At 41.9% G+C, this 19,405-nt stretch overlaps 1 protein-coding gene and 1 non-coding gene across 2 annotated transcripts in view; one reads left to right on the top strand and one right to left on the bottom strand.

Annotated features, from left to right (window-relative positions):
* The window catches only part of LOC124550675 (serine protease ami-like), a 115,426-nt gene that overhangs the window by 88,441 nt on the left and 7,580 nt on the right, over positions 1-19,405 (top strand). The window lies entirely within an intron of this gene.
* Trnas-cga lies at positions 15,046-15,120 on the bottom strand. The gene has a single exon. It is a non-coding gene; the product is annotated as a tRNA-Ser (tRNA).

Consider the following 19,405-nt stretch of genomic DNA (forward strand, 5'->3'; position numbering starts at 1 on the left):
GAAAGGTTGTAGCTTTCTGCTGGGTTCCGGGGCATGTCGGCATTGCTGGGAATGAAAGGGCAGATCTCGCAGCCAAGGAGGCGTGTCTCGCCCCACAAGTATCTCAGTGTGCTATCCCCTTGCACGCACTCACCTCGCTGTTGAGCTCACGGGTCATGCGTCGGTGGGAGGATGAGTGGCTGGAAGTGACTGACAATAAGCTCCGTATAGTGAAGCCCACAACGCGTGTGTGGTGTACTTCCTTTCAGCCCCATCGACGGGACGAGGTTCTCCTTACTCGGCTTCGAATAGGCCACAGCCATATGACGCACGGCTTCCTGCTCCGGCGAGAGGACCCTCCAATGTGTAGTGCTTGCGGCGTCCAGGTCACTGTGCGCCACGTTTTATTGGATTGCGTTTTATTTTCTGACCAGCGGGTCGCGGCTGACTTGCCAGCGGACCTGCCATCTCTTTTAGGCAACACTCGGACGAATGTGGTTAAAGTGTTAAAGTTCTGTGCCATTTAAAATGTTTTTACAAAGATTTTAGGGAGAGGATCTTAATTTGCTCACTGTGTGACAAGCTCACCCATATTTTATGTAAGTGGCCAGCCAATAACAATTTCCTGTGACATTCTTGTTGCTATGTTTCCCCTTTCCTTAGGTTTTACTTTCTTATGTAGCATTTTCCTTCTTTTCCTGCTTTCTTTGAGTGTGTGCTTTAGTTTTCTTAGGTCTGTCCACATTCGTTCCTTTTAATGTGTGTCAGGGCGCTGATGACCTCGATGTTGAGCGCCCATAAGGCCCAACACACCACCACCACATCTCACTTGTGAGGATGAAGCGGCTTGTTGCTGAAAAATATTTCCGCCCTTCTCAGCCAATTTCTGCCCCACTCTGTGAATAAAGTCTACTGGGAATACATTCTACCTAGTGTTCTCTTTATATAAAATAAAACTGTTGACAGTTGACACTATAAACAAGTGGAAAAACAGCTTTTACCACCACTCGAAGTTTTTCGGGCAAACGGGCTCTTCACTTTATGAACAATTGAGACATATACATACCTGAATCGTCACTTGTACTTTCGTCTGGAGAGTACGACTCCTCTTTGTCAGAATCATCAACTTCAGATCCTTCATCTCCATAAAGAATATCTAAGATCTCTGCCTCCGTCAACTCGCTGCGCGATATTTTCACGATCGTCAACACCTGTGAATGAACTGCAGGTAACTTCGACTTTGCAGTGCTCACAGCCGCTCCCAGTATGAGATAGCCGATAAGTGCTTGCCTCTTGCGGAAGAAGAACGAAATACGTCCACATTAGTTGGCGAAACTGCTTCGGAGACGCGCTAAACGCGCTTACAGAGCCAAATATAGGCTCGCCCGTACGGTATACGTCGCCAACGTCAGGGCAGCCGCGCCCGTATGGCGTACGGGCACCGTGCTGTAAGTGTTAAACTGATAGTTCGGTAATTTTCACATCTGTCAACACCGGCTTTCTTTGGGATTGGAAATGGAAGGGAATCGAATGTCTGTATGCGTATGTAAGTGTATGTCTTAGCTGCCGACCAGCGTCTGTCTGTGATTCGCAGGCACGTACGGCCGTGGTGGAGCATGCAAGACCGCACTTGGCACCTTGTCGTCAATCTTGCGACTTACTCTGTCGATGGCCGGACGATACGCGGCCGAAATATCAGTGGAAAAAATTTTATTTGGGCGGTTGGATGCCCGAAATTTAGTGTACTATTCATTACGCAGCGAGAAGCTGAAAATGTACAAAATACAGAAAAATCACTCGTTATTATAAGAACAGAATACAGAGTAATAAATTATTGTTACAACAAGTGAACATTCAGTAGGTCAATAGTTCACAGGAGGTGCTGGAAATGTTCGCCATAAACCTCGATACACAAGTCAGCACGCTTCAGCATGTTTCTGAAAACTATTGCCAATTCAATTGCTGTGACTTCCACATTCGCAATGCAAATGCTTGTTTTCAACTCTTCAGTTGTATGGCTGTTTCTGTAGATTTTGCACTTTAAATTATTCGACGAATAAAAATCACAGTTAGGCGGATCTTGTGATCTGGGAGGCCATAAATCTGCGGAAACGGGGAAACGGTATGTTCTTCTCCGAAAGCTTCATGGACGTGTGACTCTGAAAATCGTGAAGTGTGCGCAGTAGCTCCATCTTGCTGTACTGTTGTTCTTCCTCCGTTAGCTGCGCTGTAAATGGTTGCCACAATTCCGTTACATACATACACACACACACACACATACATTAATCCTTGTTCCATAGATCATAAATATTACATTTCGAATGATGTGGAACGTGTCAGTCTAACAAGTTTTCTTTGATTAATTAATTTTTTACAGTTACTACTTCGTATCTAAGAATTCATCTATTGATTAGAGGGCGTTGTCATTCAGAAATTCTTTTAATTTGCTTTTAAATGTTGGTTGGCTACCTGTCAGGCTTTTAATACTATTTGGTAAATTACCAAAGATTTTTGTGGCAGAATAATTCACCCCTTTCTGTGCCAAAGTGAGATTTAATCCACAATAGTGAATATCATCCTTTCTTCTAGTGTTGTAGCTATGCAACTCGCTGTTATTTTTGAATTTTCAGTAGTTGCAGGGGCAACAGTCTGGATGATTGACTGATCTGGCCTTGTAACATTAACCAAAACGGCCTTGCTGTGCTGGTACTGCGAACGGCTGAAAGCAAGGGGAAACTACAGCCGTAATTTTTCCCGAGGGCATGCAGCTTTACTGTATGATTAAATGATGATGGCGTCCTCTTGGGTAAAATATTCCGGAGGTAAAATAGTCCCCCATTCGGATCTCCGGGCGGGGACTACTCAGGAGGAAGTCGTTTTCAGGAGAAAGAAAACTGGCGTTCTACGGATCGGAGCGTGGACTGTCAGATCCCTTAATCGGGCAGGTAGGTTAGAAAATTTAAAAAGGGAAATGGATAGGTTAAAGTTAGATATAGTGGGAATTAGTGAAGTTCGGTGGCAGGAGGAACAAGACTTTTGGTCAGGTGATTACAGGGTTATAAACACAAAATCAAATAGAGGTAATGCAGGAGTAGGTTTAATAACGAATAAAAAATAGGAGTGCGGGTTAGCTACTACAAACAGCATAGTGAACGCATTGTTGTGGCCAAGATAGACACAAAGCCCATGCCTACTACAGTAGTACAAGTTTATATGCCAACTACCTCTGCAGATAATGAAGAAATTGATGAAATGTATGACAAGATAAGAGAAATTATTCAGGTAGTGAAGGGAGACGAAAATTTAATAGTCATGGGTGACTGGAATTCGTCAGTAGGAAAAGGGAGAGAAGAAAACATAGTAGGTGAATATGGATTGGGGGGAAGAAATGAAAGAGGAAGCCGCCTTGTAGAATTTTGCACAGAGCATAGCTAACACTTGGTTCAAGAATCATCAAAGAAGGTTGTATACCTGGAAGAATCCTGGAGATACTGACAGATTTCAGATAGATTATATAATGGTAAGACAGAGACTTAGGAACCAGGTTTTAAATTGTAAGACATTTCCAGTGGCAGATATGGATTCTGACCACAATCTCTTGGTTATGAACTGCAGATTGAAAGGTGGGAATTTAAGGAGATGGGACCTGGATAAACTGAAAGAACGAGAGGTTGTAGAGAATTTCAGGAAGAGCATAAGGGAACAATTGACAGGAATGGGGGAAAGAAATACAGTAGAAGAAGAATGGGTAGCTCTGAGGGATGAAGTAGTGAAAGCAGCAGACGATCAAGTAGGTAGAAAGACGGGGGCTAATAGAAATCCTTGGGTAACAGAAGAAATATTGAATTTAATTGATGAAAGGAGAAAATATAAAAATGCAGTAAATGAAGCAGGCAAAAAGGAATACAAATGTCTCAAAAATGACATCGACAGGAAGTGCAAAATGGCTAAGCAGGCATGGCTAGAGGACAAATGTAAGGATGTAGAGGTTTATCTCACTAGGGGCAAGATAGATACTGCCTACAGGGAAATTAAAGAGACCTTTGGAGAGAAGAGAACCACTTGTATGAATATCAAGAACTCAGATGGCAACCCAGTTCTAAGCAAAGAAGGGAAGGCAGAAAGGTGGAAGGAGTGTATAGAGGGTTTATACAAAGGCGATATACTTGAGGACAATATTATGGAAATGGAAGAGCATGTAGATGAAGATTAAATGGGAGATACGATACTGCGTGAAGAGTTTGACAGAGCACTGAAAGACCTGAGTCGAAACAAGGCCCCGGGAGTAGACAACATTCCATTAGAACTACTGATGGCCTTGGGAGAGCCAGTCCTGACAAAACTCTACCATCTGGTGAGCAAGATGTATGAGACAGGTGAAATACCCTCAGACTTCAAGAAGAATATAATAATTCCAATCCCAAAGAAAGCAGGTGTTGACAGATGTAAAAATTACCGAACTATCAGTTTAATAAGTCACAGCTGCAAAATACTAACGCGAATTCTTTACAGACGAATGGAAAAACTGGTAAAAGCGGACCTCGGGGAAGATCAGTTTGGATTCCGTAGAAATGGTGGAACACGTGAGGCAATAATAACCTTACGACTTATCTTAGAAGAAAGATTAAGAAAAGGCAAACCTACGTTTCTAGCATTTGTAGACTTAGAGATAGCTTTTGACAATGTTTACTGGAATACTCTCTTTCACATTCTAAAGGTGGCAGGGGTAAAATACAGGGAGCGAAAGGCTATTTACAATTTGTACGGAAACCAGATGGCAGTTATAAGAGTCGAGGGGCATGAAAGGGAAGCAGTGGTTTGGAAGGGAGTGAGACAGGGTTGTAGCCTCTCCCCGATGGTATTCAATCTGTATATTGAGCAAGCAGTAAAGGAAACAAAAGAAAAATTCGGAGTAGGTATTAAAATTCATGGAGAAGAAGTAAAAACTTTGAGGTTCGCCGATGACATTGTAATTCTGTCAGAGACAGCAAAGGACTTGGAAGAGCAGTTGAACGGAATGGACAGTGTCTTGAAAGGAGGATATAAGATGAACATCAACAAAAGCAAAACGAGGATAATGGAATGTAGTCAAATTAAATCGGGTGATGCTGAGGGAATTAGATTAGGAAATGAGACACTTAAAGTAGTAAAGGAGTTTTGCTATTTAGGGAGTAAAATAACTGATGATGGTCGAAGTAGAGAGGATATAAAATGTAGACTGGCAATGGCAAGGAAAGCGTTTCTGAAGAAGAGAAATTTGTTAACATCGAGTATAGATTTAAGTGTCAGGAAGTCGTTTCTGAAAGTATTTGTATGGAGTGTAGCCATGTATGGAAGTGAAACATAGACGATAACTAGTATGGATAAGAAGAGAATAGAAGCTTTCGAAATGTGGTGCTACAGAAGAATGCTGAAGATAGGGTGGGCAGACCACGTAACTAATGAGGAGGTATTGAATAGGATTGGGGAGAAGAGAAGTTTCTGGCACAACTTGACTAGAAGAAGGGATCGGATGGTAGGACATGTTTTGAGGCATCAAGGGATCACAAATTTAGCATTGGAGGGCAGCGTGGAGGGTAAAAATCGTAGAGGGAGACCAAGAGATGAATACACTAAGCAGATTCAGAAGGATGTAGGTTGCAGTAGGTACTGGGAGATGAAGAAGCTTGCACAGGATAGAGTATCATGGAGAGCTGCATCAAACCAGTCTCAGGACTGAAGACCACAATACAACAACAATTAATGGAAAATTTCATAAGTGAATATACACTCCTGGAAATTGAAATAAGAACACTGTGAATTCATTGTCCCAGGAAGGGGAAACTTTATTGACACATTCCTGGGGTCAGATACATCACATGATCACACTGACAGAACCACAGGCACATAGACACAGGCAACAGAGCATGCACAATGTCGGCACTAGTACAGTGTATATCCACCTTTCGCAGCAATGCAGGCTGCTATTCTCCCATGGAGACGATGGTAGAGATGCTGGATGTAGTCCTGTGGAACGGCTTGCCATGCCATTTCCACCTGGCGCCTCAGTTGGACCAGCGTTCGTGCTGGACGTGCAGACCGCGTGAGACGACGCTTCATCCAGTCCCAAACATGCTCAATGGGGGACAGATCCGGAGATCTTGCTGGCCAGGGTAGTTGACTTACACCTTCTAGAGCACGTTGGGTGGCACGGGATACATGCGGACGTGCATTGTCCTGTTGGAACAGCAAGTTCCCTTGCCGGTCTAGGAATGGTAGAACGATGGGTTCGATGACGGTTTGGATGTACCGTGCACTATTCAGTGTGCCCTCGACGATCACCAGTGGTGTACGGCCAGTGTAGGAGATCGCTCCCCACACCATGATGCCGGATGTTGGCCCTGTGTGCCTCGGTCGTATGCAGTCCTGATTGTGGCGCTCACCTGCACGGCGCCAAACACGCATACGACCATACGATCATTGCTTGTACAGCCCTCTCGCAGTGTCCGGAGCAAGTATGGTGGGTCTGACACACCGGTGTCAATGTGTTCTTTTTCCATTTCCAGGAGTGTATGTATTGCGAAGGTACGGTGAATATCCCGAGTTCCTTAAATAAATTTCTATAAGGCGATCTTGGGTAGACTCCAGCTATTATTCTGATTACAAACTTTTGTGCAATGAATACTTTCTCTCTTAATGACGAATTGTCCCAAAATATGATCCCATATGAAAGCTGTGAATGAAAATAGGCGTAGTAGATTAATTTACTGATACGTTTATCACCAAAATTTGCAATAGCCCTAATAGCATAATTAGCTGAACCTAACCATTTCTGCAGATGATGGATGTGTTTCTTCCAATTCAATTTCTCATCAGTGCACACACCCAGAAGTTTTGAGTATTCTCCCTTAGCAACACACTTCCGTTCATAGTCTATATTTATCAATGGTGTTAGGCCATTTACTGTACAGAATTGTATAAACTGTGTTTTCACAAATTTAGTGACAGTCGATTTGCAGAGAACAACTTAACAATTTCTGAAAGATATTATTTGCATTTTCCTCAGCTGATTCTTGCTTCTTGGGTGTGATTACTATACTTGTGTCATCAGCAAAAAGAACTAACTTTGTGTCTTCATGAATACAGAGTGGCAAGTCGTTAATATATATTAAGAACAATAAGGGACCCAAGACTGAACCCTGTGGGACACCATTCTTGATACCTCCCCAGTTTTGAGGACTCTGCTGTTTTTTGCAGAGTATCTGTATTGTTAATTTCAACCTTCTGCCTTCTTCCAGTTAAATATGAATTAAACAATTTGTGCACTGCCCCATGCATACTGCAATACTTAAGCTTATCTAGACAAATTTCCTGATTCACACAATCAAAAGCCTTTGACAGATCACAAAGTATTACAATGGGTGATGTTCGGTTTTTCAGTGCATTTAACATTTGATCAGTGGAAGCATTATAGCGTTTTCTGTTGAAAAGACTTTCTGAAAAAAATTGACATTTTGTTAGTACTTCATTTTTACATGCACTTAAGAGTGTTGTTAGGCCAGTATTACACTATCATATTTCTGTGTCAAAGTTGATATGTCAAATATTTGTCAAAGAAATTTGATAGTGTAACAGCGCACTTTGTCAAATCACGCCTGTCGTCAAATAAATATGATCAAATCTGGGGCCTTGCCGCAGACTTGATCATAAAAGTCGTTCGTCTTCTGTTCAGTGCAATGTGAAGAATAACCGCTTGGAGCGCTGGCGTCGCTGCAGCTGTTTGTCGTCTCTGTAGTGTGTTTGTAAACGTGGCTTCAAAATAGCTGTGTTCCTTCAACTTCTTATTTTCTTTTTCTTTTTTTTTTATAAACTGCTTTGACTAAGGTGAGGGGTGAGCAAGGGACATTATTAATTGTGTGTTGTTAGACAAGTGGAATATGCTGCAGGCGACTTCGTGTCCAAAATCACTGCTGCAGCCATCCACCTCTACATTGCGAAGCATCTAAGGCAGAGGATGTGATCACACACTAAAATAAAAAATTCTTTTTTAGCTTTCCATTATAATTTATTTTTGAACTCTTGGTGCCACAAGTTAAAAAGCGCCTCATCTGTTTCGTACCTTTTATTAATTCCATTAAGTAAATTATTCAGAAATAAAAATTGTTCTTATTTCCCATATAGTGTACTAAACATTTATTTACCTTTACATACTCCCCCTTCAGTGCTTTATAAATCGCTTCACACGTTTCTGGAATGATTTTGGTCTATGTGAAATGTGATATGCCAGTGTTGTGTTGTAAATTAGAGTAGCTCTCTCCCATAGCAGAAATCAGCGTGTCACAGTTTACCAGTCATCTGCACATATAGCATTTTTCAAGAGAGGATTCTGTTTTATAATATGAGAAACCACTTTACTGAGCAAATACTGACATACACTCTCATTTATTCGCAAGTAATTTATATATAAGATTTGATGTCTTCCACTAGCAGCTCTCGTAACAAATTTTGCTGAATGATTTCACTATCTCGACGTAATACCTATGGCTTCATCCAAGTAGACTATGTTTCCTTTTTTACCGTCACTTTTCTTCCAAATATACACACACAGTGCAACTGTGGTACTAACAACTGCAGCGCATAATTACAAGTTGTTGTTCACCGTCTTGAAATTTGATGAAAAATATGATGAATGTGTAATACCCCTTTTTGCCCCAAGTCAAAGATTTTTGTCAAAAACATTTGACAAATATTTTATCATATTTCTTTGTCAAAGAAATATGATACTGTAATACCGGCCTACAGAAAAAGGAGCTTACAATCCGTTGGCCTGAACTGTTCACCAAACACCTACTTTCAAATCATGCGAAGGCAACTCAGAACGTTCCCTGGGATTGTCTGTTGACCAATAGTGTGTGTTTTCACAGTTCACCTACTTGCTATCTACATCTACATGACTACTCTGCAATTCACATTTAAGTGCTTGGCAGAGGGTTCATCGAACCACACTCATACTATCTCTCTACCATTCCACTCCCGAACAGCGCGCGGGAAAAACGAACACCTAAACCTTTCTGTTCGAGCTCTGACTTCTCTTATTTTATTTTGATGATCATTCCTATCTATGTAGGTTGGGCTCAACAAAATATTTTCGCATTCGGAAGAGAAAGTTGGTGACTGAAATTTCGTAAATAGATCTCGCCGCGACGAGAAACGTCTTTGCTTTAATGACTTCCATCCCAACTCGCGTATCATATCTGCCACACTCTCTCCCCTATTACGTGATAATACAAAACGAGCTGCCCTTTTTTGCAACCTTTCGATGTCCTCCGTCAATCCCACCTGGTAAGGATCCCACACCGCGCAGCAATATTCTAACAGAGGACGAACGAGTGTAGTGTAAGCTGTCTCTTTAGTGGACTTGTTGCATCTTCTAAGTGTCCTGCCAATGAAACGCAACCTTTGGCTCGCCTTCCCCACAATATTATCTATGTCTTTCCAACAGAAGTTGTTCGCAATTTTAAAACCCAGGTACTTAGTTGAGTTGACAGTCTTGAGAATTGTACTATTTATCGAGTAATCGAATTCCAACGGATTTCTTTTGGAATTCGTGTGGATCACCTCACACTTTTCGTTATTTAGCGTCAACTGCCACCTGCCACACCATACAGCAATCTTTTCTAAATCGCTTTGCAACTGATACTGGTCTTAGGACGACCTTACTAGACGGTAAATTACAGCATCGTCTGCGAACAACCTAAGAGAACTGCTCAGATTGTCACCCAGGTCATTTATATAGATCAGGAACAGCAGAGGTCCCAGGACGCTTCCCTGAGGAACACCTGATATCACTTCAGTTTTACTCGATGGTTTGCCGTCTATTACTGCGAACTGCGACCTTCCTGACGGGAAATCACAAATCCAGTCGCACAACTGAGGCGGCGATACCCCATAGGCCCGCAGCTTGATTAGAAGTCGCTAGTGAGGAACGGTGTCAAAAGCCTTCCGGAAATCCAGAAATACGGAACCCACCTGAGATCCCCTGTCGATAGCGGCCATTACTTCGTTTGAATAAAGAGCTAGCTGCGTTGCACAAGAACGATGTTTTCTGAAACCATGCTGATTACGTATCATTAGCAGCTGCTATGGTGAAACTATTCTTCGTCTGATTCGAAGCAAAGATTTAGTTCCAGATAACCATCGGCGGCTTGCGGGAGTAGCCATTCAAAAAAATGGTTCAAATGGCTCTGAGCACTATGGGACTTAACATCTATGGTCATCAGTCCCCTAGAACTTCGAACTACTTAAACCTAACTAACCTAATAATGGTTCAAATGGCTCTGAGCACTATGGTCATCAGTCCCCTAGAACTTAGAACTATTTAAACCTAACTAACCTAATAATGGTTCAAATGGCTCTGAGCACTATGGGACTTAACATCTATGGTCATCAGTCCCCTAGAACTTAGAACTACTTAAACCTAACTAACTTAATAAATAATGGTTCAAATGGCTCTGAGCACTATGGGACTTAACATCTATGGTCATCAGTCCCCTAGAACATAGAACTACTTAAACCTAACTAACCTAATAATGGTTCAAATGGCTCTGAGCACTATGGGACTTAACATCTATGGTTATCAGTCCCCTAGAACTTAGAACTACTTAAACCTAACTAACCTAAGGACAGCACACAACACCCAGTCATCACGAGGCAGAGAAAATCCCTGACCCCGCTGGGAATCGAACGCGGGAACCCGGGCGAGGGAAGCGAGAACGCTACCGCACGACCACGAGCTGTGGACGGAGTAACCATTCGCAACAGTGTTGTCGCAGTGCGTAATCCGTAGGTTTTAATGCTTGCATCGCTCTTACTACTTATGGTCGCATGTGTAACAGTTTCAACACGTTCTGGCATGATAATCGTTTGACGGTTATTTGGAAAGATAGACATCTAGCTGATTTCCGTTTACTTCTTACCATAGGCTCGTGAACACGTTCAATATTTACGGCAAATAAGCTTCCATTACGTTGTTAGTTTGGCGTTAGCGACTGAACCTGCTGCTCTAAATTTAGTGATCAATTTCCGCACAGCAAATTTGACAGGAGTAGCTTTCTCTGGACACTTTATCGTGAACCTTTCATGCAAGAAAAGTCTCGATAATAAACATTCTTTGTTCGACTGAAAAAGGCATTCTGCAGAACTACATTCACAGCAAGCTTCAAACTGACTACTGAAGACGCTTCACTGATCGCTAAATCATCGCTCGACGTCACGTGACCTAGCGTTAAGAAATAACAACACCCTTAGCATCGAATATAACTTTCAGCATGACACACGGCCTCTTTTATCCTGGTCACCCCGTACAATAACAGCTCCCAGTAACGAAGAAAATCAGACAATAGCCACAAAAGACATAAAATGTTTCTAATCATAAATCTCGTTAAAGTAATTACTACTTATAACATATCTGCATTGTCCGCCCCCGGTAGCTGAGTAGTAGACGGCACTGTAGCTCAGCGTGTTCGGTCAGAGGGTTTACCTATCCTCTGTAATAAAAAACTGAGTGAACGGATCAATGAATAACCAGAACAAGTGTCATAGGACGTCCGCCACGAACAAAGTCAACGAACAATATAGAACAAAATGAGATTAATAAAAAAAAGAAAGTAGCCAGTGCGATAGAATGTCAATCCTAAGGGCCCGGGTTCGATTCCTGGCTGGGTTGGAGATTTTCTCCGCTCAGGAACTGGGTGTTGTGTTGTCCTAGTCATTATCATCTCATCCCCATCGATGCGCAAGTCGCGGAAGTGGCGTCAGATCGAAAGACTTGCACCCGGCGAACGGTCTACCCGACGGGAGGCCCTAGTCACACGACATTTTATTTTTTTTTTATATCTGCATTTTACAAAACTGCATAAAAGTACTCACTGATGACGTCACAAAGGTGCTGAAACAGGTATGCACACTTATAAACAACAGTTGTTTGTTTAATACGCGAACCTGCATTCACATGAGACACATTTTCTCTATGAAAACGTGGCTGCTCACTGGCCATGTACATAATTGGATTTTTTTGCTTTAGTCTTAACTAGCGACTTGTACTGGCTTCGCAGGGGTAGCATTAAGTACCTACGGCTGGAAGAATTCTGTGGCTTAACGGTAAAAAATTATATACACAACCCTTCAAAAATGGTTCAAATGGCTCTGAGCACTAAGGGACTCAACTGCTGAGGTCATAAGTCCCCTAGAACTTAGAACTACTTAAACCTAACTAACCTAAGGACATCACACACATCCATGCCCGAGGCAGGATTCGAACCTGCGACCGTAGCGGTCACGCGGTTCCGGTCTGAAGCGCCTAGAACCGCACGGCCACTCCAGCCGGCTACACAACCCTTCTCTGGGAATCATCTACATTAGAGAAAATCGTATCAAAATCCCTACAGTAATTCCTGAGATTGTCGTTCATGTATACACAGAAAACAAGCAGTGGTAGACTTTAATTTATAATATGTATACCTTCCAGTGAAGTTTTGCTGGTCTCTGGAGTTGCAGCAGCTGTTAGTTTACTACTTCCCCGCCAGATACCGCCACCTCTACAGCTGACCAGCCCATAGCTTCAACAACTGCCACGTTACTTCGTTCCAAATGCCTATTAAATACGGAACAGACAAGAAGACATATATTATACACTCATCATTACTATGATTATAAATTATACAAACAAACCTTTGCTGTAAAACAATCTGTCAGTTAATGAAGACCGCATCAAAATCTCTATGGTTCTTCCTGAGTTTAGCGTACACATTCAGAGAGTAAAACGAGGTCTGCGATTTCGGTTCATCATAGTCCAGCCATAGTCCAGTAAATAACTAGCTATGCCGAGTCACACTTGGCCGTAGCTCAGTTTGCTCAAATGGAAAAGAAAAAGCAAGAAAGCACACGTTTCTGATGTGTATGGGAACTGGATATACATCATAACCTCGTTCACTCACCTGTCTCGGTCCATCTCCCCTCACCCTCTCCTTGTCCATCTCTTCCTCCTCCCCCCTCTCTCCATCTTCTCCTCCTCCATCCCTCTCTCTGTCTCTCTCTCTCTCTCTCTCTCTCTCTCTCTCTCTCTCTCTCTCTCTCCATCTCCTCCTGCCTCCTCTCTCTGCCACTCTCTCAGTTCATCTCTTCCTCTCCATTTCTGTGTCCATCTTCTCCTCCTTCCTCTCTCTCACTCCATCCCCTCCTGCCTCCTCTCTGTGTCCATCACCTCCTTCCCATTTTCTTTGTCCATTTTCTCTCACCCCTCTGTCCATCTCCTCTTCACCCCCCCCCCCCCCCCTCCCCTCTGAGCTCAAGCCTTGTTAATTGTCATTCAGAAGTCAATTTCTGTAGTAGTTTCTAATCATAGACCAGTAAGCCATAAATAGAACTTTTCCAGTTGCTAACAACATTTCACTATTACATGTATGTATGTGTGTTACAAATATAGGCGCTGTATGTGTCCACACGTTAATTACAGTCATAATGTCATACTGTAATATATGTATATTTTAATACATGTAATACATAAATATGTACATGTAATATACAAGACGAGTCACTAACTATTGCCATCTAACTCTGAAAGTATGATAGTAGCTGAAAAGTTTGTGGGACAAATGTTGCATGGGACAACAGGGGCCACAATATGACGTTGGTTTTTTGTTGCTAGGTGGAGTCGCATCAGAGATATGAAGGGCAATTTTGTTTTTTTAAATGGGATGCTATAGTTTGGTACTTATTTTCTGATAGCGGCTATCAAGACGAATCCAATGATGTGTAACAGTAAGGTCTTTGAATGTCACCAAAGGTCAAAAGGCGGCTAAAGACAACACACATACCCATGCTAGAGGGAGGACTCAAACCTCCAACAGTGGGAGCCACACTAACCATGGCAAGGCGCCCCACACCGTGCAACTACCCCATGTGGCCTGTTGTTGGGTGGACTGTGAGAGGGTTTCCTCGAGTCATAGTTATTACTATTAGTAATAGTGTCGCAATAAAACAGTATCTCTATCTTCAAAAAAAAAAGTTATACAAGAAAGTTCCAGACTGCATCAGTGTTGTGAAAAAGAACCCATAGTATCTGAAGAGTCGAATTCTATCAGTATTGTGAAAAAGAACCAAATTGTATTTCAAGAACCAAACTATCTATACATCTGTGAGAACTGAATAAATGAATTTCGTTACCATGTATCTTTGTGTTATTTACTGAAAACCTATCCCCACTGCACTGTATATATAAAAAAGTGTGCAAGACACCTATATGACATTAGTTTTCAACATGAGTGCTGTTAAGGAGGTGAAGTTTAAGATGGAGAATAACAAAATATATGTAAGGGGTAAGACTGGAAAATTAAAGAGACCTTTGGAGAAAAGAGAACCACGTGTATGAATATCAAGAGCTCAGATGGAAAACCAGTTATAAGCAAAGAAGGGAAAGCAGAGTGGTGGAAGGAGTATATAGAGGGCTATATAAGGGCGATGCGCTTGAGGGTAATATTATGGAAATGGAAGGGGATGTAGAGGAAGATGAAATTGTAGCTATGAAACTGCATGAAGGGTTTGACAGAGCATTGAAAGATGTAAGTCAAAACAAGGCCACGGGAGTAGACAACATTTCATTAGAAATACTTATAGCTTTGGGAGACATGACATGACATGACAAAACTCTTCCATCTGATGAGGCAGGTGAAATACCTTCAGACTTCAAGAACAATATAATTATTCCAATTCCAAAAAAACTATCAGTTTAATAAGCCATGGTAGCAAAATACTAACATGAATTCTTTGCAAACGAATAGAAAAACTGGTAGAAGCCGGCCCCAGGGAAGATCAGTTTAGGTACTGTAGAAATTTTGGAACACACAGGGCAGTACTGACCGCACGACTTATCTTAGATTATAGGTTAAGGAAAGGCATTTGTAGACTTAGAGAAAGTTTGTGGCAATGTTGACTGGAATATGCCCTTTCAAATTCTGAAGGTGGCTGGTGAAACATACAGGGAGCGAAAGGCTACTTTCAATTTGAAACTTCCTGGTAGATTAAAACTGTGTGCCGGACCGAGACTCGAACTCGGGACCTTTGCCTTTCGCGGGCAAGTGCTCTACCAACTGAGCTACCCGAGCACGACTCACGCCCCGTCCTCACAGCTTTACTTCTGCCAGTACCTCGTCTCCTACCTTCCAAACTTAACTAGAAACAACCCCCAGGCTGTGGCTAAGCCATGTCTCCGCTATATCCTTTCTTTCAGGAGTGCTAGTTCTGCAAGGTTCGCAGGAGAGCTTCTGTTAAGTTTGGAAGGTAGGAGACGAGGTACTGGCAGAAGTAAAGCTGTGAGGACGGGCCGTGAGTCGTGCTCGGGTAGCTCAGTTGGTAGATCACTTGCCCGCGAAAGGCAAAGGTCCCGAGTTCGAGTCTCGGTCCGGCACACAGTTTTAATCTGCCAGGAGGTTTCATATCAGCGCACACTCCGCTGTAGAGTGAAAATCTCATTCTAGATACTTTCAATTTGTACGGAAACCAGATGGCAGTTATAAGAGTCGAGGGGTGCGAAAGGGAAGTAGTGGCTGAGAAAGGAGTGAGACAGGATTGTAGCCTATCCCCGATTTTATTCAATTTCTGTATTGAGCAAGCAGTAAAGGAAATAAAAGGAAAATTTGAAGTAGGAATTAAAGTCCACAGACAAGAAATAAAAACTTTGACGTTTGCTGATGACACTGTAATTCTGTCAGAGACAGCAAAGGAGCTGGAAGAGCAGTTGAATGGAATGGACAATGTCTTGAAAGGAGGATATAAGATGAACATCAACAAAAGCAAAACGAGGATAATGAAATGTAATCGACTTAAATCAGGTGATGCCAAAGGAATTACATTAGGAAATGAGACACTCAATGTAGTAAATGAGTTTTACTATTTGGGGAGCAAAATAACTGATGATAATCGAAGTAGAGAGGATATGAAGTGTAGACTGGCTATGGCATGGACAGCGTTTCTGAAGAAGAGAAATTTGTTAACATCGAGTATAGATTTAAGTGTTAGGAATTCTTTTCTGAAAGTATTTGTACGTAGTGTAGCCGTGTATGAAAGTGAAACATGGGTGATAAACAGTGTAGACAAGAACAAAATAGAAGCTTTTGAAAGGTGATGTTACAGAAGAATGCTGAAGCTTAGAAGGGTATATCATGTAACTAATGAGGAGGTACTGAATAGAATTGGGGAGAAGAGGAATTTGTGTCACAACTTGACTAGAAGAAGGGATCGGTTGGTAGGACACATTCTGAGGCATCAAGGGATCATAGGTTCAGTATTGGAGGAAAACGAGGAGGGTAAAAATCGTAGAGGGAGACCAAGAGATGAATACACTAAGCAGATTCAGAAGGATATAGTTTGCAGCACTGCACAGGATAGAGTAGCATGAAGAGCTGCATCAAACCAATCTTTGGACTGAAGACCACAACAACAATAACAAAATGTACTGGCTGTATGAGATTTCCCCTATCATGCAGCACACATTAGGTTGTGGGATCAGGCAGCATGTGACTGTGTCCACTTCCAGAGACATTAGCACATATGTCTAAAATTATACCACATGTGCTTGAGAAGGATTAGAGGCACAGTATCTGGACAGAGTTGCATAATATATAGCTATCAAAGTGTGAGTAGGGTGGAATCAGTAAAAAAAAAGGTACACAGAATGTAAGGTAACAGTCCATTTATTCCTCGTCCAATTTTAAAGTAATTTTACATTTTGGTAAATAGACAGACACTATTTTGCCATTTCTTCTTCTTCTTGAATCAATGGAGAGCAGGTCACTCGTGGAATTCCAGGTCTTTCATAGCTGCATACTTGTGGATTCCACACATCCTTTGATGTAGATGATGGTATCTGTGTAGTTAAGTAATTGAAACGATGTCACCATATCTTTATAGTGTGTACCAGCATTGTCCTAGGGAATTCCATGGGAAGCACATGTTAACCATTTTGCATTCCTCCATGTTTTAGCACACTTCACATCCATGAAAGGCTTCGGTGATGCTATGCTTGCTGAGAACATCTCTTTTATGTCAGCACCTTCTGTGAATGTTGTGAATGCAATATCTTTAAATACAAACCATCTGTTCTCATTATCATAGAAACCTTGAACATCTGCAATAATGATCACAGTCTGAGAAGCCATTCTGCAATACTCTGAGTATGGCATAACACAATACCTGTTCATTTATATGGCTCGCTGCACAACACTATTGTGTAGACAATAGTTAAACACATGGTCAAGTAGAACTAGAGCATATGCTGCAGTGTGCTCTGGGAACTTCTCTGAAGATTCAAATTCAATTTGTATATCTATCAGTCTTGATTGAACTACTTCATTCTGTTTTATGCCATCTGTTACAAGGATTGGTGCTGGCTCATTGAAATTTCATGGACTGAGAAGACCTCCTTACAACCTTCCTCTTCAGCACACTCATTATAAAAAGCACAGAACTTCGCATATATGTCAAACGCTAGACTGTATACATTTTCATCTAACTTTAGCAATGAAGTGTCATAAAAATAGGATTCTGAATTCAAGTAGACTCTGGCATCAGTTAGCCTGCAATTGTCAAGTGCAGTGGAATAATTTGCCCTCTTACTGATCATTATACTGCTGTATTCTTGGCATATAATTCGCTCATCATATTCTACAGGGACTATATACTGAGAGACATCATTGCAGGGTTTCAGGACCAATGATTTCAGAAACTCACAGTTCGCATGTGTTGTCACCTTATGGTCCTACTATGAACTGCAATGCCGTAGTTTGTGTGTGGTAGTTTTGTACCTTATGCTCATTCGGTCTTAGATGCAGTCGCACAATGATATCTTCACCACCAAAGTTAAGAAGTTGATTACTCAAGTCCACAATACGCAGCTCCAGAAAATCCAATGTCGGAACTGTGGCTGGGAGGTATACAGCATTGGTGAGAGTCTCGAAAATCTTATACTCCGATCCAGCTGACGGGAAGAATCCATAAACTGATGACTAAATCAATCGTTGAGATAGGAGTTCATTGCAATGTTACACTTGACACAGGTCGTACTGACGGGGAGTTTATGCTAGTCATCCAGTTGTGTCTTTCTCGTTAAAGTCAATCATTATGCCGGATTTAAGTGTATTGGTGTTTGAATGTAGCTCAATCGCTTTTCCAGATTGCTCCAGAATATCGTTTAAATCTTCAGTATCATATGCACTGGGTTCTATTTCCACAATTTCTTTTTTATCATTAATTTCCAGATGCAGTTTGTTAGTTTTTGTGCTATTGGGGATGCTGTTGTATGTCTCCAGCACAATCAGCGCAATACTCCATTCTCCAATATTTAAATCAATCGATGGAAAGTAATTCGCACGTAATACTGACGATAGTTCTTTTAAAGTCAAAGTATACGGGACTGCATCCGAATCTCAACTGATTAATGGATCCTTTTTTCGTAAACTAGTAGATGACCTCACAGGTGAGTGTTACAATCTCGGTAGCGTTGAAATTTGTAGGATACTTGTCTTCTGCTGTTTAATTTTCTGGCGGAGGGATATCACTGCTTTCAGTGAACGTCACGTATATCACACCATCGACACCTTGTAATATCTGCTGCAATAGTTGGTATTTGGGATGAAACAGCGTTTTTGAGAACACACATACATGTTCAAAGTGGACGCCTTCTGGGTGTGTTAGCAATGACATGAGAACATTTGTCTTTTTGCAATTGAATGCGCCCACAGTCACCGCTCACATATTATCAGGAAGGAGCATCCCACTCTTCTTCTTCTGGTCTTCCACACAATCACTGGACCCATCGCATACAACAAAGTCCCTGTGACAAGGATGCTTCCCCCATCCTGCCATGATACTGACTACATCAGGTGTTGCAGTGCGTTGTGCTTCTATAGAAGGAAAACACTTGCAATCATAATCATTATATATATATATATAGAGAGAGAGAGAGAGAGAGAGAGAGAGAGACAGAAAAGCCAAAGAAACTGGTACACCTGCCTAATATCGTGTAAGGCCTAAGCGAGGATGCAGAAGTGCCACAACATGACATGGTATGGACTTGACTAATGTCTGAAGTAATGCTAGAGGGAACTGTCACTGTGAATGCTGCAGGCCTGTCCATAAATTCGTAAGAATATGTGGGGGTGCAGATCCCTTCTGAACAGCACGCTGCAAGGCATCCCAGATATGCTCAATAATGTTTATGTCTGGGAAGTTTGGTGCCCAGTGAAAATGTTTAAACTCAGAAGAGTGTTCCTGGAGCTACTCTGTAGCAATTATGGACGTGTGGGGTGTCGCGTTGTCCTGCTGGAATTGCCCAAGTTAGTCGGAATGCACAATGGACATGAGTGGATGCTGGTGATCAGAGAGGATGCTTACA

The sequence above is a fragment of the Schistocerca americana genome, chromosome 9, assembly GCF_021461395.2.
Source record: "Schistocerca americana isolate TAMUIC-IGC-003095 chromosome 9, iqSchAmer2.1, whole genome shotgun sequence".
In the NCBI taxonomy this organism is placed as follows: domain Eukaryota; kingdom Metazoa; phylum Arthropoda; class Insecta; order Orthoptera; family Acrididae; genus Schistocerca; species Schistocerca americana.